The sequence below is a fragment of the Eulemur rufifrons genome, chromosome 3 (genome assembly GCF_041146395.1).
Source record: "Eulemur rufifrons isolate Redbay chromosome 3, OSU_ERuf_1, whole genome shotgun sequence".
NCBI lineage: Eukaryota > Metazoa > Chordata > Mammalia > Primates > Lemuridae > Eulemur > Eulemur rufifrons.
The window spans coordinates 16,434,896-16,460,461 of NC_090985.1; the positions used below are offsets into that span (position 1 = coordinate 16,434,896).

General features: G+C 39.7%; 1 protein-coding gene across 28 annotated transcripts in view; it reads left to right on the forward strand.

Moving 5' to 3' along the window:
* Nucleotides 1-7,608: 7,608 nt before the first annotated feature.
* MEF2A (myocyte enhancer factor 2A) overlaps nt 7,609-25,566 on the forward strand; it is a 130,014-nt gene continuing 112,056 nt past the window's right edge. For 6 of the 28 annotated variants that reach the window (XM_069466662.1, XM_069466672.1, XM_069466669.1 and 3 more), the window contains exon 1: nt 8,009-8,296. The gene's annotated coding sequence lies outside the window, so the exon portion shown is untranslated. Of the gene's footprint in view, nt 7,855-8,002; nt 8,297-25,566 lie in introns of those variants that run through there. The other 22 variants (XM_069466663.1, XM_069466659.1, XM_069466654.1 and 19 more) reach the window with 7 other exon arrangements.

Consider the following 25,566-nt stretch of genomic DNA (forward strand, 5'->3'; position numbering starts at 1 on the left):
AGCAGGCTGGCAGGGACTTGGAACCTATTAGCTTTAGGTCCAGGTGATGTGCAGCTGGTCTGGTTGATAGGGAAACTAGCTGGGTGGGGAGCCTTGCTATTTTCTTTTCGTCTGTCTGGCACACAGGCTCCCCTTCTGCTGGTAATAGCATCCCAATGTGAGGAGAATAGCTCCCCCCACTCTCAGTCCCTGTGTTCCTGGGGTTTTGCTGAGTTTGAGTCCTCTCCCAGCACCCAGGGGCAGGCTAGTGACCCAGGCATGACCAATCAGAGCATTCTATCACTCTGGCCACAAGGATTGGCTCAGAGAGAGAAATGTGACCCAGTCCAGGCTCAACTCTGGGACTTTGTTAATAAAATTAAAAAAAAAAAAAAAAAGCTCTTTTTTTTTTTTTTTTTTTTTTTCGATGGAGATTGCTAAATTGGGAACTGTAAGACCAGAGTTGCTGCAGGACCGTATGTAAAGAAAGCCTGCCTGGGAGTGAAAGTAACAGAACAAGTGAATGGGGATGGGCACTGGGGCGGGGGTGGGGGGGGAGGATGCCATTTCAGCTTCCAATCCAGCTATGTAAGAGTTGGAAATATCCCTGAACCTTTCAGTCAAACATGGAAACATGCCAATAAATTCTCCCTCTTTTAATTTTTGGCTTAAGTTGGTTTGGCTTGGGTTCCTGTCACTTGCAGCAAAACAAACAAACAAACAAACAAACCACAACACCTGACTAATAGAAATGTCACTTGCCCCTTTTGAGCAGGAAGGGAGCAATTTACCCCATGTCATACATACAGGAAATAGTAGAAGTGTGATTTAAACAAAGAATCATTTGACTCCAAAATTTGTGGCAGTTCCTTTTCAGTGTCCCCTAGATTTGTCTCAAACCTCAACATACTAAAATTCTAACAGATACAAATCCTTGCTAGATCATGAGTTGCAATTTGGGAATGATTTGTATAATGTGGCCATAACAGAGAGAACTGACAATTCTCCCTGTAGGAGAGCTTCAGGGACAGACAGGCCCAGAACGGGTCTAAATGGATATCTTAATAGGCATGGCAGAGTCTGGTAATGCCTGGAATGCATTTCAAAGGAAATTATTGAAGGGGAACTAAAGGGTGCCTGGTAAGACAGGTTCAGCCTTTAGAAGAAATACTTGTGACAAAAATACAGAGGCAAAGAGAACAGTAGAGAGAGAGATTATGATGGTTTCATATGCAAGGGCTGATGTGGGTAGGAGATTGGGGCAGTGTGTGTGATGCAGCCCCTCTTTGGATGGAATAAAAAACGAGAAAAGAAAATAAACTCAAGGTTTGGAATTACTATAATTGACATGTGAATATATTGGTGGTTGTGGAGAGAATCACAGTCTGAATAAACTCTCTAAGGAAGAAAAATTACAATATAACAAAATGACAACATATAATAGGAATTGAAAGACTTATTTGAAGTTCACTTGTGTAAAACATCCAGCTGTCAAATATTCAATTTCTTATATTTTTAAAGTTTATTTAATCTTTATGTAGACTTCTACATGTAAGAATATAAACTGAGCAAAGGAAAGCTCTTTTATCTCCTTCTTTGAGAACCTGAATTCATTCTTTTCATCATCAGGCATTCAAGAATAAAAGCCCATGTGATATTAAAATACAAAAAGTGAAAACACCACTGTCAATGCCTGAAAAGGATGTAATAGGCCACATTAGAAGTTATACATGTGCATATGGCAGTTTTTGATGTTTAGGAATACCACGTGGCAGACACAGAACCCTACTCCTTTGTGTCATAATTGGAAACATTTTGTTATTTTCTGTGTTTTTTTCCCCTCACTTCAGAACATTGGTCACCTTAAAACATTCATACTTACAAACATTTTACCAATGGTTTTAAGGTTGCCCAAACTGAAATTGAATTTATTATTGAAAGGTATTATAAAAATACTTTATACTAGTTGTATTAACTCCATATGAGGGTTAAAATTGGGGAGTTGAGTAAATTATAGAATACTAAAATATTTTATCTTACCAAACATTTTTTAATCTTGAAATAATTTTAGACTTACCAAAAGTTTCAAAATGGTACACACAACTCATTGAATTCTTCCTTGAATGTTATCATCTTACATGAGGATAGTATGATTATCAAAACCAGGAAATTAACATCCATATAACACTCTTATATTATATAGTTATGAACCACAGGAAAATTTTGCCAGTCTTCCTACTAATGTCTCTTTTCTGTACCAGGATCCAGTCCAGGATCCCATTTTGCATTCAGTCGTCAGGTCTCCTTGGTTTCCTTCAATTTGTGACAGTTCTTTGGTCTTCCCTTGTCCTTCATGGTCCAGACACTTAATAAGGACTGGTCAGTTACTTTGTAAAATGCCCTCTCAATTGCAGTTTTTCTGATGTTTTCTCATGATTAGATTCAGGTCATACATTTTTAGCAAGAATACCGAAGAAGAGATGGGCTCTTCTCATTGCATCATATCATGTGGTAAATGATGTTGATATATTCTGTTACTGATGATGCTCACTGTGTTCACTTGGTTAAGGTGATGTCTGCTGGTTTCTCTACCATAAAGTTACTATTTTACTCTTTGTAATTAATAAGTATCTTGTAGGGAGCTACTTTGAGACTAGGGAAATGTCCTGTGTCTCATCATTCTTTCACCCACTGCAACAATTATTAACAGTGGTGTTTGTCTAATGGTGGTTTTGTATTGTCCTCATTCCTTCTACATTTTTAAATTGGAATTCTCCTGTAAGGAAGATCTGTACCTTTTCTTCCATTTATTTTTGCATTCAATTACTTATCTATATCACTAGGGGTTCAGGGATATTTATTTTATTCTATGGATTAAACTCCAATACTAACCTTATTTATTTTGTGGTTCAAATTGTCCCAGCTTTGCTATTGGCAGCTCTTTCAGGTTGGCTCCTGTGTCCTTTTGACATGCCTCCATCATTTTTTGGGCACTTTCTTTTTATGATACTACAGGTTCATCTTGCTTTTTTCTTGCCCCAGTCCTGGAATAAACCATTTCTCTAAGGAGCCCTTGTTCCTCTTATTGTAAAATGGCATTTAGATCTGGGTGCTTATCATAGAACTTGCAATAAAAAAGAAATGTACAATGTTCTCTCTCTTGTACACAATTAGTGATTGTAACTCTAAAGAACTTGCAATGTATAGTAAAAGAGGATTATGTTTTTATCTTTAGGTTTAAAGTGTGAGATTTTGATTTTCTGAAATATTTACAAGTCATTAGATCCTGTATCAGATTTAACTTTATAAGTTAGATGTAGTTCTCATACATGTGGTGTTTCTCAAAAAGACGTACATCTTTATATAAAGTTAAATTTGGAGGGAGAATTTACTATAATAATTTTGGGTAACACATTTAAAACTTGCAATTTTTAATTATACTCTTATAAGATTGAGACATCATGAAAAATATTTATTGAGACACTTCATCTGGTTCACACCATATTTAATAAATATCAACTTTGCGTAAGTGTTGGGGACACAAGATTGAACATGGCATGGTTCCTTTCTTCAAGTAGCTTACAAATTAAAACTCTTCTGAGGTTCTTTTAACCCCAATCATTTATTTGCTCTAGTTTTCCCTGATTCAGGTAAAATTACTTTTTTCCTCTATGAATCCGTTTTTCTTTCCTGTCAATCCCCCTTTTTGTCACTCTTGTGCTCCATAAGTCATTTCCCTTTTTCTCCAGCCCACGTACTGCAATTTCAATATTCTGCTTAAATTTCTCCTCCTCCAAGAAGCCCTCCATGAAGTGTCCAGTTTCATTTAGTTGTACCATTCTCCAACCCCCAAAGCTAAGGATATACTGTCCCACAGGCATCTCATATTCAACATGAGCAGAATGGAACTCGTCCTACTCCTCCCAAGCACCTCCATCTCCTCTTCTTCCAGTGTCCCTCACTTAAATGATGCTGTAGCTGTCTACTTAGTACCCCAAACCAGAAACCTGAGGGGCAACTGGGACTCCTCAACCTTCCCTAACCCTAGGTTCAATGGCCAGCAAGCCAGTGTGTTGTGACTTCTAAACGGCTCTCTGTTTTGCCCTTGCATTCTTTTTCCCATCAGGCAACTGTCTTCATTCAGGTCCTCTTTCTTCTTTATCCCAGGTACCATCTGCCTTAAATGGGTCCCCTGAAAAGCAGACCGCCAAACAAGAATTTTGGTGCTGGTAGTTTGTTTGGGAGGTGACCCCAGGAAGTGCCTGAGGGAGTGGTGAAGTGAACAGTAGAAGGGAGGAAAGGTAACAGAAGTGTGCAGATGAGTAGGTCACCACTGCTGGCAGCTGGGGCTTGATTGATCCACCGAGACACTGCCCTCCCTCTGCAAGGAAATGTGCCTCAGAATGGTCTTCCTGAGGTTTGAGGCAGCTGGGGTATTTACGTACCAAGTGAAGCCCTCTCTTGGCCAAAGCGTGCCCTCAGGCAGAAACCCGCAGAAAGCCAGCAGCACGCTTGGGAACTCTCTGTGGAGACCTTGGGGGATGGGAGGGTTCTGGCAGCAGCAGCTACACCATCACTGCCTCCTAACTGGTTGTCCTGCCTCCAGTCTTGCTCCCACCCCCATCTATGGCTGTTTAAGTGACCTTTCTAAAATGCCAAATAGCCCAAGCTCTTCACCTGCTCAGAAACTGTCAATGGCTCCCATTGCTTTCAGAATAAAATCCAAATTGCCTGGCTTGACATGCCAGAGATCTGCCCCATCTCACTCCCAACCACTCTTCTAGCCTCATCTCCCACCCCTTCCCAGCACTCAATGCAGATGCCAGGCACACCACGCTAGCTGTGGGTTCTCTCTGGAGCCACACTTAAGAGGTCCTTGCACACGGCAGTCCCTCTGCATCTACAGACTGCTCAGAAATATTTAACATTTGATTGTCTACTATATCCCAGGCACTGTGCTAGACACTGTGAAGACAACAAGGAATAACTCACAGTTCTCATCTTCAAGCAGCTCACTCTGTAAAGGGAGGAGACAGGTATATATAAAGAAACACTTCTGTTCTTCAACTAAAGCATTCTATTAGAGAAGGGCCCTTAGAGAAGAAGATGCCTAAGTGGAGACTTAATGAGGGGTTTTGCCCTGCAGACAGGAGAAAACAGGCTGGTGTGTACAGAAAAGCTTCGCAGATTTCTGAATGGCGACAGTGAGGTGTCTGGCAGGTAGAGGTGAGGGAGAGGCTGGCCAGGTGGTCAGGGATCCATTCCTCCCAAAAAGCTTGGGCTTTATTTTTCACATCAAGACATAGTGAGAGGGCCCCTTTTTCATCCTACTAAGAGGCTTTCTAGAGTCACTGTGGGCATGGACTTCCTAGGAAGCCTTCCCTAGTTCTAGGCTCTCCTTAGATCCTCATCATCTATGCTCTTCTGGCATCCAAGGAAACCCCTCTTGGGGTGGCAATTAAGCTGGACTGTTTTAAGGTGTATCTTCCCCCGTGGCCGGCCAGCCCCTTTGAAGGGAGTGCTGCTCCTCCTCACCCCTGTGTTCCCGAGCTTGGTACAATGCCGAGCTCCTGCAGTGCAGACACACCTGGACACCTGCCCTTTAAGGAGGCCAACAGAATGGAAAGACTGACAGATGGTGCTCTTCAGAAGTTCCCTCCAAGCCAATGGCACATGTAAGTGCTCAGTCCATGCTCTATGCTGAGCTGAGTGTTGGAAGTTACTGGAGACTTCGGGTACAGGTTTTTGAAATCCAAACAGAAGTTGTGATGATTTTGTAGAATTGGTTACTTTAACTACAAAGAACAGTGATTGTGCTCTGTTAATGTGTTGTACAATAGCTGTACTTCAGACTTCTTAAACTTCCCCTCCTCCTTCCCCTCCTTCCTTCCTACCTTCTCTCCATCATCTCTCCCTCCTTTCCTTCCTTCCTTCTTATCACTCCCTGCAATTCTTAGACAAGGGCTTTGACATGCCTGGGGTGGTGGGGAGAGAGGTGCTCTCTAGGGTGATGCAAATGCTCTTTTCATTTCTGCTTTGGCTGGACTCCTAGGCAACTTCTCTGCCTGACTTTCTGGCGTAACCAATAGCATTGGTATGGGCAGGGGTGGGCAGTCTGGACTGAGTCTTTTGCCCCCAGGAGGCTCGGTTCCTGGAAGGACAGGAGCTGGGATGGGGAGAAGCAATAAGAGGGTGGAAAAATCTTTTGGAACAGTCTGTTCTCATTGCCCCTCTTCTACTTTCAGGGAGGAGGCAGGTGGGAAAGAGGGTGTCATTGACCACTGTTCTCTGACTCCAGACCCTAAGCTTTAAAAAAAAAAAAAAAAAACCAGTATCACATTCTTCCTATTTTCCTGGAGCAGAGGAGCCAAATCCAGCTGGCTTTGCAGCTTCTGGCAGGTTAAAAAGCATGCATTTCCACACGATTGCTGATTTACACCAAATTTTGACATGTTTTAAAAACTTCCCTGTAGTGCCTTTTGCTGGCTCCCCTGAACACTGAGGATGTGGGGCTCTGAGCAGAGTTCCAGGTTTATTTTCCAGTGTCTGGTGTCTATGTGCCGCCTTTGTATTGGGCTGTCCCCAGTACATTGCCTCGTTGTCCTTGAGGGAGGAAGCCAGCCAGCCTCTGGCTTCCTTTGTAACTTCCCAGTTCCTCTGCTCACAGCCTCTGCTCGTCTGCTCACACCCCCCAATCACCTTGTTTTAAAGTACTGCGGGAGTGAATTTCTCATCTTCAAATGAAAGAAACCATCAGCTTTGTGTCCATTGCACAGGCACCTCAGAGTGCACATGCAGGCAGTGTGGTCCTGAGAAAGTCTTCAGAGGTGAGTGGCTTTCACGATGAGAGGACCAACAATAGCTCACCTCCTAATGACCTTTCTCAACAAAATCAGTAACCCCATAAGATACAACAGCTGTCCCAAGCACATCACCTTTGCACTTCTCTTGGAAAAGGCAGTATGCAGAGTGGTTAGGAGTTAGTCCTCAGTGCCCTCCTCTTAAGCGCTGTGACCCTGACATGTCACTTTAGTTCTCAGCTTCCCTTTCCTCATCTGTAAAATGGGAAGAGAAACTGAATCTGCTTCATAGGCACGTTGTAAGGATTACACAAGCTCTCATGTGCAAAATGTTCATGACATAGTTTAGCTCTCAAAGGTATGCTAGCTACTATTATTTATAGTCAAAATAAAGAGGTTGCTTCTCTCCTGGAACGTGGAGAGCTTGGCTGGCCGGCCTAAAAGGGTCTCCTGGCCTTCCCAGCCCGTCAGTGCAGTTCTTTCCGGGCCGGTCCTCACCGCCGCGGCGTCCCAGGGGCCGGGATCCCATTATGCTTGTTCAGTGAGGGTGACCTGGCTGCCGTCCCGGCGCGAGCACAGGTGCGGCCCTGACCACAAAGAGGGCGTGGGCGCGGGCGTGGCGAGCAGACATCTGGGAGGCCAAGTGCGCTTCGAGGGAGGGGGCTGGCCGCGACCCCAGGACCGCGGCAGGGAGGGTGTCCGGGCCGTCCCGCGGGACTCCGCCTGGCACTGGACTCCGGGCGACTGCCGTTCTTGCGCTCGGGCCCCGCCCCCGGGAGCCCCGCCCCCCGGCGCCCCGGGTTGGCTGGAGCCGCGGGCCACGCGCGGCGATTCGCCACGCGTCGCGTCACTAGGGCCGCTCCCGGCTCTGGCTCCCGTGGGCTGGTCAAGGAGCAGCCGCGGGGGTGGCGGGGGTGGTAGGGCGCGACGCCGCCGGGCCGCCCCGCCCAGGGAGGCGCCCAGGCCCTCATCAAGTGACCAGTATCCCTTCCAGGAGAACTCGGTCCTTCTGAGGGAAGCGAGCTCCAGCCTGCAGCCCCGGCGCCAAACCGCCGTCATCCCCTTCCTGTGCCGGGTGATCGTCTCCTCACCCACCCGGAAAAACATAGTCCGCCCCCACGTCCTTGTGGAATAACACTCGCTCCAAACAGTGTGACTCTCTTTGCCTGCACTTTTGTCTTTCCCATTCTAAGTGCTTTAGGACCCACCAAAAGGTAAAGCAGCCCTGAAAAGGAACCTTATGGGACAAGCGAGAAAGGGAGCCGACGGGAAAGGAGGGAAAGACAAGGCTGGCGGAGGGACACCGAGGCAACCAGCGTAGTGCGCACGCGCACCAGGAGAACGAGTTCCGGTCTGGCTGGGGCCTGGCTCCTAAAAATAGCCCCGGTGTGGGGATCCGTGCGCGAATGTCCCGGCGAGTCCCGGGCTGAAGGAGGCGGCTCCGGGCGGCGCGGAGCGCTGGTGGCGGGCCCGGGCTGCGGCGTGTGTGCGCGCCCGGCAGCTGCACCGGAGCCACGGTGAGGGCCGCGGGCGGCGGGGTTCGGGCCGCTGGGCCGACAGTGCTGGAGGGGGCGGTGTCTCGGCGAGGGGGCCGGTTAGGGGCAGAGGTGGGGGTGCTGGGGCGGGGGGCAGTGCGGCCGAGGAGGGGCGCCCTTGGGGCTCCGGGTGGGGGGATCCTAGGACGAGGCCACGTCGGGCTGGGAGGGGGCCAGAGTCGCGGGCGCGCGGTGGCAGGGCGGGTAGGGTCCCGGGAGGCGGCGAAGGGTGGTCGCGTCGGGGTCGGCGCCCAGGGGCGAGGCGCTCAGGGAGGTGGGGGCGGGGTGCTCCGAGGGCGGGCACGGGGGTCCGACTGGGGCTCCGCGGGGCGGGCGGGGGGAGGCTCAGCCGCGCGGGCTCGCCACGAGCAGCCTCCCGGTGCGCGCACCGCGCTTGGTGCCGGGGGGCGGTGGTGGACGTCTCTTCCTTGAAAGTTCGAGTTCCCTGGAGACCCTGGAGCTTCTCTGGGGCTGTACGCCCGAAGGCCTTTTCCTTCACGTTGCCTTCTGAGGCCAGGGGTCTCCCCAAAGGGATTGGCCCCCAGTGGGGGGCGCGTTCTGCCCTCTTGGACTTGAAGAAGTTCCGCCACTTCTGCTTTAGGAGAAGGGTGGTCCAACGCGGCGGAACATTGAGGTCTGAACTCTCCGTGTGTTTGTGTGCGTAGAAGTCAGTGGTAAGGGTCGGTATTTGGGGCGGGCCGGGGACACCTGCGGTTGCGGTTGCGGACGCCGTATAGTGCAGAGAGATGTCGCGGGGACCGAGGGTCTGCAGAGAGAACCGCTCGCTGTTCCCTGCAATCCAAGTGGATCCCAGCACGCAGGGAAGGTTTTGTGTGCTAGAAACTTTGCCTTTGGTTCGCTTTCGTGTCTTTGAACAGTGAGGGTTAAAGCAAGTGAGATAGTGCAAACAAGTTTGGAAAAGGTGAGCATTTCTGAATTAGGATTTTTTTTTTTTCTGTGAAAGTATAACTATAAAATTGTTGTTCAGACCTGGAATAGATTCCTGAGCTGTGAAACGAGCAGGTTATGGCCCAGTAGGGAAAAGTGTGTAGATTGAATACAACGTAGTGTTAACTTGCATTTCAGTTTTCAGTGAGATCGGGATTCCAATAAAGGTGCTATTAGAAGGGCCTGCTGTGATGTGTTAACAATAGTATATGTAATTTTAAACAAATATTGTCTAACATTTTTCAAGTTTTTAGCACAGCATGTTTTCCTTGTGTCTTGTATCATCTATTACTATACGAAGAGAACGTTCTCTAAAGCTGTAATTAGATGTACATTACACAAGAGTACTTTCCCTTTAAGAATCCAGCTGTGTTGTTTTGGCAACTGCTAAGTACTCTAGTTGTCAGTTTTAAAATCTATGTTACCTTGGCAGTGCTTGAACAGTCTGTGGAAAAGGTAAACAAAATAGTTTTCTTTAAACATACAAAAATGACATTTCTTTTAAATGTGAATTTAGGAATGAGGATAAAAATAACTATCGTGCCATTATGGTTTTTGTATGTACTTTTTTTGTTTTGTTTTTGTGTATTTTTGGAGAGCTCAAGTCTTTATTCTTATTTGTTTAACTGGCAACTTTTGTTTTAGGGAGTCAAAAGTGTTTTCACTAAAGTAGATGCCGATTTAAATTAGGTTATTTTATTTCATTTTTTATTTTTATTCCTACTTTTTCATTTCCAATAAATTAGGTTATTTTAGATGTAATAAACACATGTCTATATGTCATATAAAACATTAAGATTAGCATTTGTTATATATGATGATGCATTAATTGACAATGGAGTCACCCTTAATTCTCAGTATTGTTGCAAAAAGTAGTTTAATGGTGTTATAATAATGACAGTACTCTGAACAGCTAAAATTGGTGATTTGAATGTTTGTAAACGCTAGATTAACAATTCTGCTGGAAGAGTGCTTCCAATAACTTATTTACTAAAGCAGTCAATGATTGTGAAGTAATGGTGACCTTTCTAAACACAATTATTTGCTTATCCATTTCATTTAATTCATGCTATAGTTATGTATAAAATTATGACATTCATATTGGAACAAAGGTGTTTAAAATTAACTCTTTACTTGCTATCAAAAGTTTTTTTTTGAAATTAAATTATTGTGGGTTGTCCAGTGGAAGGAAAAAAGTTCATTGAGCTTCAAAAATAATACTTGTAATGTCAGTATGTTGAATTACCATTTGAGAACTCTTTCCTCCTGTATTCTTAGAGTGTTTTTGTTTGTGTAATGGGTATGTGTGACAAAGATTGTGTTTTTTTGTAAGTACAGTTAGAAATAATTTGTTAAAAATGTTGTTTAAAATTGTGATGTTATATTTTCAAAGCAATTTCATTACAACTTTGTATTTTCTATTTAGAATGTAGTGCAGATTAGTATTAATTTTATTAATATTCAGGCAATAGCAGTGTCACCCATTAATTGTTTGGCTACCGAAGACAGAAATATTAAACTATATTCTCAGAGTGGTTAAATAATTATGAAAATGTTTATTAGAACATGATTTTGAAGTTTGAAATAGTCCAATTAAATCTTTTCAGTAGATTTGTATTCTGATTTAGAAGGAGGAAGCCATAAGCAAATTCATTATTGGAAAATAGCATGCTTGTCAGTCAATTTTGGAAAGCCGTCTTTTTCCCTCCATTTGCTGCTTTTAGTCTGGCAAGAGAAATTTAGTGTGTCATACAGTGATGATGGTCCTGGATTTTCTGGGGGCATTTCTGATTTCAGATATTCAGTCTTGTAATAAGATCAGGCCCCCATTTTTTTGTTTTAAAAAATACACTCATGGTACATATGAATGTTACAAAGTCCAACTCAAGTTTTGTTTTATCAGTGATGGGGCAGTGAGAATACTGTTTTGTGGATTGAAAATGATCACTGTTGCTTTTTGCTAGATTACAAAGAAAATTAGTAAACTGAGAAGTGAGTGCCTTCTCTCTTACTGTTTAAGTAATAAGAGAAGTGTAAATATGGAAATCAAATTAATCTTTCAGCTGGATAACCTCATGCAAGGTAGTGCTATAACGTAGGCTGATTTGCAAGCCCAAATAAAGGAAGGCTGATTGACTTTGTAGTCTAATCTTAATTCAGATCCCAGCTCTACTACTGACAAAGTTATGAGCTATCTTCTGTAAAATGGGAAGGAATTAATACCACCTGCCCTGTGGAGTTGTTAGAATTAAGTGAGATAATGAGTGTAAAAGTCCCTAGCACACTCCCTGAGGCTTAATGTACAAAAATGCATATTGCTTGATCTTCTTGCATCCCTTCTTGCTTTCATCTCTACCTTCCTATGAAGATTATATAGGTACTTTGCCTAGTATCTGTATCTTTTAGTGTTTGTGACCAAAAGGATTTTATATAATGCATCAATACAGGGTAATGCTTATATATTTGTTTTGGGTAAAATATCTCAGTGTCTTAAATTCATTGTCAGATTATACATGTTTAGTTAGCTGTTCTGCATTAGATTTTTGATCTGCAATCATAGTTTGCTTCTGATCTTCATAATCTCTGCAAATATAAATATATATTTTTTGATTAGAGTTAAATATAAGTAGTTTCCCTACTCTTCAATTAATTATGTCTTTTAGGGATTATCTGTGGGTGTTCTCTTCAAGATACGGTATTTATAATTTCAAATTAGAAAAATATTTTAGTAACCTACTTGGAATAGGTATATTTAAAAATAACTTTCCTTTAGTAGGTAATCTGTAATTTTTTTATACTTTATATTATCTGGTCTGTGAAATGAAATGATTTTATCTGCATACTTTATCTGTATATCCCATAATAAATGGACCTTGTGTCTAGTTTATTATAATTAAGATTATAAATCTATTTGCTAATTAGTAAGTCTTGCTCATAGCATAAGGATATATGTTGGCATTTAATAAGTACTATATTTTATATAGATGTTTTGTTACAGATTTTAATAATAATTATATTTAACTGAATTTAATTGATATTTACTGACTTTATTTTATTTAACATTAATTGTCTTAGTCACTTGAGAAGAAATCATAAGCTTCTTTGTGAGTTGGAATTGCATATTTGAACATTGGTATATATGATGGCAGGTAATTTATTTCTTCATCAGTTTAGCAACTGATGATGCTGAAAAGCTAGAATAATTGTTAACATGAGTGAGAAACAGACATTAATTAATCAAACTTCTAATAAATACTAACCCACACACGTCTTTTTATGGTTGTCTTGAATTAATACTAATTTTATTTCCTTATACAAAAATATAAACTTTATCAGTTTTTTTAAAAAAGCTTACCATCAGTAAAGGTAAATGCTTTGAGAAATGTTTTTGGTAGCAGGCAGTAAATTTATACTGCATGAGTTGGACCTTTTGCATGGTTATTTTTGTGACCAGCAGCATGTGTATGCAAGTTGACTTGGATTCATTTGCAGTATAATTTGTGACCATTGGAACAAAGGGCTGCTTCCCATTTAGCTTGGTAAGGTAACTTGTAACTTTTTGGCTCATTAAAACAAGATGCTCTTGCATTGAGTAATGCTGTATCTCATCCTCACCCTGAGCAGTCCGTCTTCTACATAGAGAGTGTAATTATATTTCTAAAAATCAGATCTACATGTCATTTCTTCTTAAGGGAAAAAACCCCAACTTTGAAGGCATGTAAGCTCAGTAGAGAACAGTACTGTCAAGGATCAGAGATTGGCCTCTGAAATGAGATTGCCTAAATTGGAATATCCACATTACTTACTCACACTTTTGTGTTCTTTGGCAAGTTCTCAGTCTTTTTGAGGTTCAGTGTATAAAATAGTAATTATAACATTATCTATTCCATACAGTTATTGAGGGGTTAAATGAGATGTATTATAAAGTGCTGTGCTTGGTAAATAGCATGCATTAATTTCCCTGCTGCTATTACTGTCATTACTATTACTGCTATTGCTATTGTTAGTCATAGATCACTTCGTAATATGATTCTATCCTATCTTTCCAGGCTCATTGTCAGCCACTATCCTTTCAGGTTTTTTTTTTTTTTTTTTGAGACAGAGTCTTGCTTTGTTGCCCAGGCTAGAGTGAGTGCCGTGGCGTCAGCCTAGCTCACAGCAACCTCAAACTCCTGGGCTTAAGGGATCCTACTGCCTCAGCCTCCTGGGTAGCTGGGACTACAGGCATGCACCACCATGCCCGGCTAATTTTTTTTTTTCTATATATATTTTAGTTGGCCAGATAATTTCTTTCTATTTTTAGTAGAGACAGGGGTCTCACTCTTGCTCAAGCTGGTCTTGAACTCCTGACCTCGAGCGATCCACCCGCCTCAGCCTCCCAGAGTGCTAGGATTACAGGCATGAGCCACCGCGCCCGACCTTATCCTTTCAGTTTCTATGCCCTAGTCAAGGCCAGCTGTTTGCTCTTCCCTGCAAAGGCCATGTGTTTTCATGCTGATGACTCCCACTTTTATTTAGCCCAGAATTCTCCTGAGCTTGATAATCCACTTGAAAATCTAGTTGGAGTCTCAAACAATATTTGCCATGTAGCTAAAATATAGCTTTTCTTTCTTTTCTAAGCTTTCTTCCTTAGCCTTCTTCCTTCTTCGCACCTCCAAACCTTGGTGTCTCTGCTGGCTTTCCTTGTCTTAGTAAATGGCAGTACTTAAGCCAAAAACTCAAGATATCATTCTTAATTCTTTACTTTTTTTCTCAAATCCAATCCATCCACAAGTCCTGTTGTACCTTCACAGTTTATCTTCAGCCAGTCCACTGCTGTTAGTCTTCATCACCACCTCTTTATTCTAAGCCATCATTATCTCTTGTCTGAAATACTGCAGTAGTCTCCTAAGTGGGCTTCTTGTTTCTTTTCTCATACCACACAAGTTCTTTTTTCACATAACAGCCCAAGATCATTTTAAGAGCTTAAATCAGATCATATCATTTCTCTGCTTAAAATGTTCCAGTGGCTTCCCATTCCTCTCGAAATAAAGTCTGTACTCCAGTCCATGGCCTAAATGGCCTGAATGATCTTTCTGCTTCTCACCATTTTTCCCATTTGTTGGATGCCAGCCACAAAGGCCTCTAAGTATTTCTTAAGTCCTCTATGCCCTTTCCTCTTTTAGGATCTTTTGCACTTTTTGTATGTATTACCTGCTTGGGATGCTCTTCAAATGGCTGGCTTGGCCGAACCCTTTGGAACTTGGCCCAAATCTCACTTCCTCACTCAGAGGCCTCTGACCTCCTGTTTAGTGTTGCATTCCATCAGTTTACTCTCTCACACAGATTATTTCCTTAAAGACATTTGTTATAATTTGTACGTAACTGGTTTGTTTAGTTATTGCTTATTTATAATATTTTTCCATTACCTGAATGTAAACTCCATGAAGGCAGAGGCCTTGTTTGTCTTGTTCACAGCTGTATTCCTTGTCACCAAGTGCCAACCTGCTTGGCACTTGGAAAACAGTAAATGCTTCATGTTTCTTTATCTTTGTTCATGTTTTTGCCATGGATTGGAATGCTCCCTTCCTCGTATCGTTATTGAACTATCTATCCTTTAAGTCTTAGCTGAAACGTCATCTTATCTGTGTGATACTAGTTTTAATCTTTGTAGACAAAGTTTTTCTCTCTTGCTCTTGTGTACTTCCAAAGCCTTTGATACATGCACTATTTGTAAATTCCATTTTAGGCTATTTAGAGTATTATAATTGATGTCACTCTCTCCTGCTAGGCTAAGTTCCTATGTCAAGGACCAGCTTTTTGTATACTCAGTATCCACCCGCCTATATTGGTACATAGAGAATTCTCAGTAAATGCCGAATTGAGTGGAAGTTGTCTTAATCCTAATCAACTGAAATAACCAACCACAGACCAGTTTTCCCAAATCAGACTTTAAAAATTATAAAGATACTTTCCAGATTATAAATCCTACCTTGTGCATTTTCCATGCATATTAACATAGGAGTATGGCAGGAATCTGAGAGCTGTGGAGCACAAGTGACATTTACCAAGATTGCATTTTGCCTTTTTTGCTGGGCAGTGAGTAGTCATGTTGTCTGAGGTCTGTATTTCCAGTTTGAGATGCATACCCCTGTTGTTCCTTACTAAGCAACATCTTCCCACCCTCATTCTCTCCCTCTAGTTTATTCAGCTAATTTCACATGTTATTCCCAACCACCATTTGTAATAGTGAAAATCATTCCACATTCTAAATAGGTGACTTAGAAATGGGCTTTTGGAACATATCCCATTTGCAAGTTAGGGACTGCTTCAGCAAAATGTTTATTCTGATACTGAAAATCTTTTTCTTAATGGTGTTAAACCTAATTTGATGATATGTATTATGAAGGGAAACAGAGAGAATATAGAAGTTAAGATTTTGTTTTTGTGTTTTTCAGAAATGGCTTTATTTCCCCCAAAGTAAAGTTTTAGTATTGGCAGAAATTTTTTTTTCAACTTCTTTTTTTAGAAAAAAATTCAAACTTAGAGAAAAGTTACAAGAATAGTGCAGTGAACTCCCATATACTTGTCATCTACATTCACCAGTTGTTAACATTTGCCACATTTGCTTTATCATTCTTTTTATATTTGCAGAGTGGCCACAAAGTCTGGAAACAGATATTATTATTATTTTATTTTATTTATAGTTTGAAGCTCCTCAGTTACGTCTTTGGAATATTCCAAAGATGCAACTTGATGCAGTTAAAATCAGTGGCAAAACATCACAGACACATGTGCAGGGATAGATGGAAATGCTGTATTAATGTGCTGTGTACTTTGCTAACAAGGAAACCACATTTAAACATATAATGCCATTGAACATGTCATGTATTGTCATGTAATATCAGAAATCCACTATCTAGATTTCCTTTTTCTTCCTCTCCTTTTTTCTTCTTTTTCCTCTTTCTAGTATAATTTTTGTTATTGAACCATTTGAGTGTAGGTTGCACACATCATGATCCTTTCCCCCTAAATACTTCGGCGGTATCTCCTAAGAATAAGGACATATTCTCACATAACCATAGTGTGGTGGATTCAAAATATTTAATATTGATCTAATTATTTAAAGTATAGTTCATGTTGAAATTTCTCCAGTTATATCAGTAATATCCTTTAATCGCATTTTTTTTCCGTTTCAATATTATACAATGCTTTTTAGTTGTCATATCACCTGTACCCTTTAATCTGAAACAGTTCTTCAGCCCTTTTTGGTCTTTCCAGACATTAATAGTTTTGAAGTAGACAGGCCTTTTGTTTTGTAGGATGTCCATCAGTTTGGATTTGTCCTATTGCTTCTTTGTGATTAGATTCTGATTATGCATTTTTAGCAGGAATCCTATAAAAGTGATGATATATCTTCAGTCCATTACATCAGGAGTGACAATATGATGTCACTTTGACCATATTAGTGATGTTGACTTGGACCACTTAGTTACAGTTTTACCCTCAAGTTTATTCCATTATAGAAGGTATCATTGTTCCCTTTGTATATTATTGAGTAATATGTTGGACACACTTGGAAACTGTGTAAATATCTGTCATCTCAAAAAACATTCATATAATGATTTTATTATTCCGTTATGATTCTTGTCTGAATCAATTATTACACAGGGATTGCAAATTTATTTTTAATTTCAGAATATTGTGGGGGTACAAACATTTTGGTTACATTTAATACCTTTGACTTGCCCAAGCCAGGGCTACAAGTGTGCCCTTCCCCCATACAGTGCGCTCCACCTCCATTAGTTGTGAGTTTACTGCCTCCCCACCTGACCAGCACCCAGTGAATATTAGTACCTTATGAGCACCTTAGTGTTGATCAGTTAGTACCAATTTGATGGCGAGTACATGTGGTGCATGCAAAAATTTTTTTTCTATCATTCTTGTTGCATTTATTAGTTGGCATTCTATTCTGTTGTAAAGAAAAGCTTTTCCTGTGTATTTGCTTATTTGATTTCAATATGAATTCATATTCTTTTTTATTAAGTAAGTTATTCTTTATTACTTGTCGGTATTTGTTTTGATGTTGCAAATTAACCCAGATTTGGTTAGTGGGAACTCCTTTACATTAACTCATTGGCTGTTTTGACATGTCCCCATCATTTTTGGAGCACTTCCTTAGTTTCTGGAACAATAAGATATTCCAGGCTCATCTTATGCTTTTTCTACTGTTGTTCTAGGATAAGCCAGTATGTTAAGGGGTTTTTTTTTTTTTTTAATTGAGTAAGAGTATTTAGAAACCAAGAACCAGGCAGTAAGTATGCTGTTGTAATGGAGTTTTGTTGTTTTAGATCCCTGACAGCTTATCAAGCTTAGAAATTTTGAGTTTATGCTGATTCCTCAGGCAGTAGTTTAATTTCTCTTTATACTCCCAAAACTCTTAGAAGAAAGTCTTTTTCTTTGAAAGTGTTAACAATTTAAGAAACTACTTTCACCTAATTATTCTTCTATTTAATTCTACAGTGGTTGGGTCTTGTTTTCCAAAACATTTAAAACTTCTTGGGAGTAGGAATTCTGTTTTATACCTCTTACTCAAGTGAATATGTTCCTTAGTGAGTTGAACATGGTTGCCACCCATATGTTGTTTATAATGTATGAGTATAATGACCCAATATTATCTTTGTTACTCTTAAACTATAATTAAATATTCTTGTTTGTTATAACATTTTGGTGGATACCTTTCTTTTAAGTGACTTGTTGATTCGTAGGTTTTGCTATCTTAGAAGAAATGAAGAACTTGAGTTTTTCAACTTTAAAATTTTAAAAACCTAATTCCAGATATTAAAGTATATAATTAAAGAATATCAAAATACCTAATGTTAGCATTGCTGTTCTATAGTGTTTTGTTCTTTAGCAAGTAATAACCTTTCTAGGCATCACTTTAATTATAAAATGAGATGATATCTGGATCCTTTTAACTTTGTATTACATGCTGTATACCTAATTAACATTAAATTGTTTATGAAAGTAAAATTAAGTGCCACAAAGTATAGTGGAAAGAGTATTGTGTATCTGAGCCAGGCGTCATTGGGTTAAAATCCTTTGAAACCATTGTGTTGCTATGGTAATTTATTTCACAGTTTGGTGTTGATACCTTATTTATTCAGTCCACTGGGCTAGGTGCTGGGAGTATCAGTGAACAAAACTTGGCTTTCACAGTCAAGATGGGAATATGGACATATATGTGTTTGTAATCCACTATGATTTGTGCGTGATTTTGATGCGTGCTTGATGCGTATAGTGCAGAGTGCTATAGGAGCACATAGAAGGTGTACTTGACCCAGTTTCAGGGAGGCCAGGAAAATTTAGCCCAGAGGAAGTGACACCTAGGTTGAAGCCTGAAGAGTGAATAGGACTTAGCCTTGTGAACAGGGAGGATAGAATTTACTAAACATGTGTTAAGGACGAGAGATATAGCTTGGATTGCTTCTGGAGAAACTCAAAAGAGCATAGTATGACGAACTCAGGAAGTGCAAGAGAGGGCAGGCACCAAAGGTTAGTGAAAGATGAGGCTGAAGAGGTTAATAAGGGCTAGATTACAAAGAGCCCTGAAGCTGTGTTAAGGAATTTGGACTTTATCCTATGGAAAATTGAAGCATTTTAAAACCTGGAGGAGATTAGTTAAAAAGATAATGCGGTTTGCACCATGGAGAATTACTTGGAGAGAGTTAAGACTGGAAGGCAGGGAGAATGATTAGGAGACTGTTACAACAAATTATTCGAAAAGGGCAAGGTGGCTTGGATTTTGGTAGTGAAAGGATGGTTGAAGAAATAGGTGAATTTGAGAGAGATAGAGGAGGTCAAATTAAAGGACACAATGATGGAGGGCATATTGAAGGTAAAAGGGAAAGAGGAGTGATGATTAGAGAGCAATGATTAGGTTACGGCTTGGGCTGCTGTGGGTGGAGAGAGGAAGGGGGGAATGAATGTGCTGTTTATTGAAATAGGAAGCACTTGAAGGAGGCACAGATTTGAAAGATAATGAGTTTGTGAGAATGCCCTGGAAGAATAACAACGTGTAGAGTGAGGTGTATGAATTTACTCTTAGAAGTGGAACACTTCCTGGTAATACAGGGCCTAGGGAGTTGCCCATGGATTGGGTGTTTGAAGAGGAGTGGGAGTGATGATATGAAGTGGTCAGGGAACTGAGAGGATTTATCTATAAAAAAGCCTGAGGACATGCCTGCCCTAAGTCAGGGGGCCCTATTTTAGATGACTGTAAGGTATTCTGTGTTTGGTTTTGGAAAATAGAAATGAAAAATTTTAAATACTGTATTATCAATAGATTGTCTTAAGCTAAAACAAAAAAAAAAAAGGTCTCACAAAAATAAAAACTTTCTTCCTAAACAAAGCAGGAGACTTATTGCCCCAGATACTAAAAGTGCACTTCAGTAGTGGATAATATTTATGAAAAATATCAGGCATACAAAAACTTGGAGTAAATAATGTAATGAATACTAGCAGGATGAATGCAATGGGTATCTCTCACTTCCATTGTCCATCCCCCTCCTTTAAAAGTAATCATTATCTTAAATTTGGATTCAGCTTTCTCATTCATTTATTTTTTAAATGTCATATATTGCTGAACAATGTGTAGTGTTTTGCATATTTTAAAGCTTTATAAAGTGGTATTGAGTCTGCAATACCTTCTGCAATTTATGTCTCAGCCAATAATCATGATGTAAATGTTTATTTGTTCTTTTCAGTATAATGAATTGGTTATTAACATTGGAACAAAATGATGAGATACTATGTCATTGATTATTTTGAATTATAGGAATTGTCATAATTTACTTAAGTTTTTGTATAAACTAAACTAATATTGTGAGTATTCCTGTTTAAAAAATATTCTCATCAGTAAAAGACAACATTAAAAAAATTTTTGTTGTGGAATCATGTTAGAGTAGAGTTGCAAAAATAGTATAGTGTTTGCAATACTCATACTTTTCCTCCATCTTCCTCTAATATTGGATGGCTTATATGACCATGGTGTAATTATCAACCAGGAAGATAATATTAGTATGACACTGTTAACTAAACTTAAAGACTTTATTTGAATTTGATCAATTCTTCTACTAATGACCTTTTTCTGTTCTGTGTTTCAATCTAGGATCCCACATTGCATTTATTCATTGCGTATCTTTAGTCTCCTGACATCCATGATATTAACTCATTCTTTTCTTGTCTTTATGACCTTGATGCTTTTGAGGAGTATTGGTCACCATTTTGTAGAATGTCTTTCAATTTGGGTTTCTCTGATGCTTTTTTATGATTAATTTGGGATTATGCATTTTGACAGTGCAGTGACGTCATGGTATCGTATCAAGAATTGTGTTTTTTGTTGGGGTACATGATGTAAATGTCTTATTGATGATGTTAATCTTGTTCACTTAATTAAGGTAGCGTTTGCTGGTGTTCCCTATAAAGTCAGTTTTAGCTTTGTAATTGGTAAATATTTTCAGGGAGATACTTTGAGACTATGCTAATTTTTGTTTTCTCTTCAAATTTTCACCCATTCATTTTAGCATCCATCAGTGGAATTTATTTGCAGTAGTTACTACTGTAGTATTTACCTAATGGTGATTTTATAGTTTCTGTGTTCCCTTCTCATTTAATTGAAATTCTTCTGTAATGAAGAGATATTCCTTCTCCCTCACTTATTCATCTGTTTATTTATATCAGTATAGGCTCAAAGATAATTATTTTTTAATTTTTAATGTATATTTTGATAGATTTAGGGGTGCATGTCATTTTTGGTTACATGGATGAATTGTAGAGTAGTGATGTCTGGGTTTTTAAAGTACCTGTCACCCAAATAGTGTACATTGCACCCGATAGGTAGTTTTTCTTCCCTCACCCTGAAAGATACTTATTTTATATTGTAGGCTGTAATCTGATGCCATCATTTATTTTATTGCTCAGATTGTCTTGAGTTGGTCGTTAAGAGCTTCTGGTTGGCTTCTATGTCCTTTTGACATGCCCCCATCTTTTTTAAAGTACTACTTTACTTTCTGGTACTACAAGAAACTCCAGACTCATCTCATATTTTGCCTACCCCAACCCTGGAATCATCCTCTTTTCCAAAGAGCTGTGGGGTTTTTTTTTTTTTTTTTTTTTTTTTTTTTGGAGGATGGCATGTAGAAACCAAGATCTGGGTGCTAAAACTGCTTATTGCTACTAGGAAGTCACTTTTTTCTAGGCTCTCAGCAGAGCTGAGAAATATATGTGTGTGTACTCACCCACACATACACACACATCTATAGTCAGTTCTATAACGTAGCATATGTGTTCCTAAAAATCACTATGCTTTGTATAATCATGCATGGAAAACAGAGTTCATGGGATCAATGATGTTACAGAGACAACACTCAAAAACTTTGTCAGTGATACATTAAAAGAAAGGATAGGAACCTAAAAAACCCATTAAAACAGTGGCATGGTTTTAGACATGTTAAATCATTAAGTAATACATAAGTACATAATAAATATGTCACTTTACCATGAAAAAGATGTGCATTTGCTTATGTAAGTGTCCTAAGAGTTGTGGCTTGTGCCTTACTGTGAGATGGTAGAAGGAGAGTTATCAGGGGAAACACTACCATATGTGGATGGGCAGTGCTCATAATGCATGTGAGGGACTGTGGTAGGGTTAGGGTTAGGGTGACTCATTTTCACTTGAGTCAGTTCTCTCTTGGGTGCCTTACAACAGTTTATTCTTTTTTTTTTTTTTTTTTTTTTTAAGGCAAGGTCTTGCTCTGTCCCACTGCCTGATTGCGGTGGTGTCATCGTAGCTCACTGCAACCTTAAGACTCCTGGGCTCAAGCGATCCTCCTGTCTCAGTCTCCCGAGTAGCTGGGACTACAGGCGTGTGCCACCATGCCCAGCTAATTTTTTTCTTTTTCTTTCCATTTTTTTGTAGAGACGAGGTCTCACCCTTGCTCAGGCTAACCTCAAACTCCTGGCCTCAAACAGTCCTCCCGCTTCAGCCTTCCAAAGTGCTAGGATTACAGGCTTGAGCCACCGTGCCTGGCCTACTCTTTATTTTATAATAATTTTGTACTTTTTTCCATTTCTTGTCTGAATTTGGTCAGCTCTTTTAATTTCTCTTTGTATTTTGTTCATTTATGTTTTTAGTTTTTAGATTTCTGATTCAACATGGTTTTCATATCCTCAAATGGTTGTTTGAATATATTCAGTTCTGTTTGGAGTATTGGCTTTTAGTTGTTTTTTCCCCTGCTTTAAGTATTTTGGGAGGGATTCCCCCCTTGATATGTGTCAAATTCTGTTTCTTAATTTTCTGGACTTTATTTTTCTTTTGTTCATTTTTATGGTATTGGCATGTTTTATAGTATTTTTAGTTTAGTGATTCCCGTTTCCGTCAGTATAGAGCAGTCCTGTGACTTCAGTGATTTTTATTCGTTTGTTTCAATGGTTGGAGAAGAGTTGTGAGACTTCCAATTTTATGGTTCCCTTTGGTCTTGTAGAACCTTCAGTTTTCTCCCTTTTCTTTTTCCCTTTACCATACATCCAATGCCAAAGGACACTTTTCTCTCCCTTTTGCCATTTTTATTTCTCCAGAAGCTGTGTTTCAAAGAGTGCCTCTTTCTTTATGTGGTGTCTAGCCTCTTAAATGGCACCTAGCCCTTTAAATCATCAGAATTTTGAAATTCCTTCCCTATAGTATGTATTTTGATCTGCCCAGATACTTTCCCGCTATTTTTAGATTTAAGATGGGTTTAATATTTTTAATGGTTTTCCCAAATGACCCTTTGGCCCCTTTGCTAGCCTCCTTCCTTGCCACAGAGCCTTGTGTCAGAGTAGGGATAGGTGACAGCTTAAGGGATCAAGTGCTGGGATTTGGTGATTTCTCTGTTTTCACTCACAGTTGTTTTGCAGTGTCAGCATTCTTCAGGCTATGCTGAAATTGTGGTTTTGTGTAGAATTTTCTTTTCCTTTCCTGTTTTTTTCATATGGTTTAGGGAGAATATTTTTAGAATTTCTTAGGTATGTTACTACCATTGTCCTCACTTTCTGAAGTTTCTGCTCTGGTGGGGAGTTTGGGAAAATCCATTGAATTACCCTGTTAGTGCCATAAAGCTTTTGGTTAGGAAAAGACGTAGGCAGTCGGCTTTCACTGGTGAGCTAGAGACTCCACAAAGTATCTTGGAAGAAGAAAAATAAACTATTAATAATTAAATTTAAATGCTCTTACCTTATTCTGATAATATGCAAATGCTGGTTCTGGGTTATTGAAGGAGTCTTACTGCTTTTTTTTCTGAAAAGCAAGGTTATTAATTCAAAGGTTTGTGTCTATAATGTAAATTGGAAATGGGTTGGTTTTATTATTATATAAATGAATTTCATAAGCCTATATTCAGCCAAGGGCTTCCTTTGGTACTTTTTTATTCTAATGCCAATTTAACATATGAAGTTTTCTGGAAAAGTAAACTTGTACATTCATCTGATAGATGTTAACTTCTTTGAAAATTAAACAACATTACCTCTTTTTATTCTTTTTTCTATTCTCCTTTGGTTTTCTCAGTGTTATTTTATGGTCTTGACAATTGTTCCTCTCTTCCTATAAATGGTAGGTGTGTTGTTATTCCTTGACTCTATGTTCATTATTTGTGTTTAATAAGGCATCACTAAATCTGTTTTGTAGCTAAAGTTAATTGATTCTTCGTTCTCTATTATCCTTTTTATCTGTGTTTAACATGAGAAATTTAACATAAAGTTGGAATTGCATATAAGTCCTTTATGCTTTGGTTTTAGAATTTAGTTGCTTAAAATATTTATTACCGGCCGGGCGTGGTGGCTCACGCCTGTAATCCTAGCACTCTGGGAGGCCGAGGTGGGCGGATCGTTTGAGCTCAGGAGTTCGAGACCAGCCTGAGCAAGAGCGAGACCCCATCTCTACTAAAAATAGAAAGAAATTATATGGACAGCTAAAAATATATATAGAAAAAATTAGCCGGGCATGGTGGTGCATGCCTGTAGTCCCAGCTACTCGGGAGGCTGAGACAGGAGGATCGCTTGAGCTCAGGAGTTTGAGGTTGCTGTGAGCTAGGCTAACGCCACGGCACTCACTCTAGCCCGGGCAACAGAGTGAGACTCTGTCTCAAAAAAAAAAAAAAAAAATATTTATTACCTTTGAACATTTGTTTCCCTAGAATTAAGTTTTTGGTCAGTCTTCTCTGTTGGAGTAGAAATTGACTTGTTTCATTAGTCATTATACATTTATTTTTGTAAAAATAACAACCAGGATTAAAGGGCATATTGACTTTAAATGTCAGAATTCTTTCATAATATAAATTGAAGCCTTTTGCTATTAATGACACAGCTTTGGAGTTGTCCACATGGCTTTCAAACGGTGTTTAAAGGCAGTCGGTGTCTATGCCCGTTTGTCACTGGAACCTTGTTTATGAGCTTTCATTTCTTTCTCATAGCTTCCACAAGTCTTAAATAATGATTTGACAGGCTCTTTATACCTTTATTTCCTCATTTGAATGATTACTTGACAAAATTGTTTCTGTTTTATTGACTCCCCCTTTTTTCTTTCAACTGGTAAATATGGATAGCCCCCTCAAAATGGCCTTGGCTCTGCTCCCCTGCTTCCTCTTTTGGACTCTGTCCCTTATCTCTTTCCCCCTGCTTTGACTATTGTTTCTGTATTGTTGATTCTGAAATAGCAACACATATAAGATAGACCTCCTTTGCTTCTAGGAGGTAATAGCTTAGAGAGGGTAAAATCCCATTAATTACTTGCTGTATGAATTACTAAGTGACAAATAATAATGCTGGACTAGGGAATTCAGGAAAGGAAGAGTTCAGAGGTGATCAGGGAATGCTTCATTGAAGAATTGATAGTTGAGCTGGATATCAAGTTTTATTGTCAGATATGTGGAAAAGGTGCTCCATGTAGAACTGTTTGAGAAAGAGTCAAAACAGGACTGTTTGAGAAAGAGTCAAAACAGGAAGATGAGAGTTGTGTGTTGGACACAGTTTGAGTAGGCTTTTCAGAAGCAGCAGATGGTAAGGTGGAGAAAAGAGCTTGAGGCCAAATTGTAGAGCTCCTTGGATGTTGAACAGTTTGGACTTTGTTCTTCAGGTAAAGAGCCATTGGAAATTTTTAAGCTTGGAATTGACTGGAACCTTCTTTAATATGCTCATATAACATAATGAAGATAATGTGTATGTTCTTTCTTATTAATATTAATTAAGCTTGGTTCCCTAAAGAATAATGCTCAAGGCCACTTTTTAGAAAG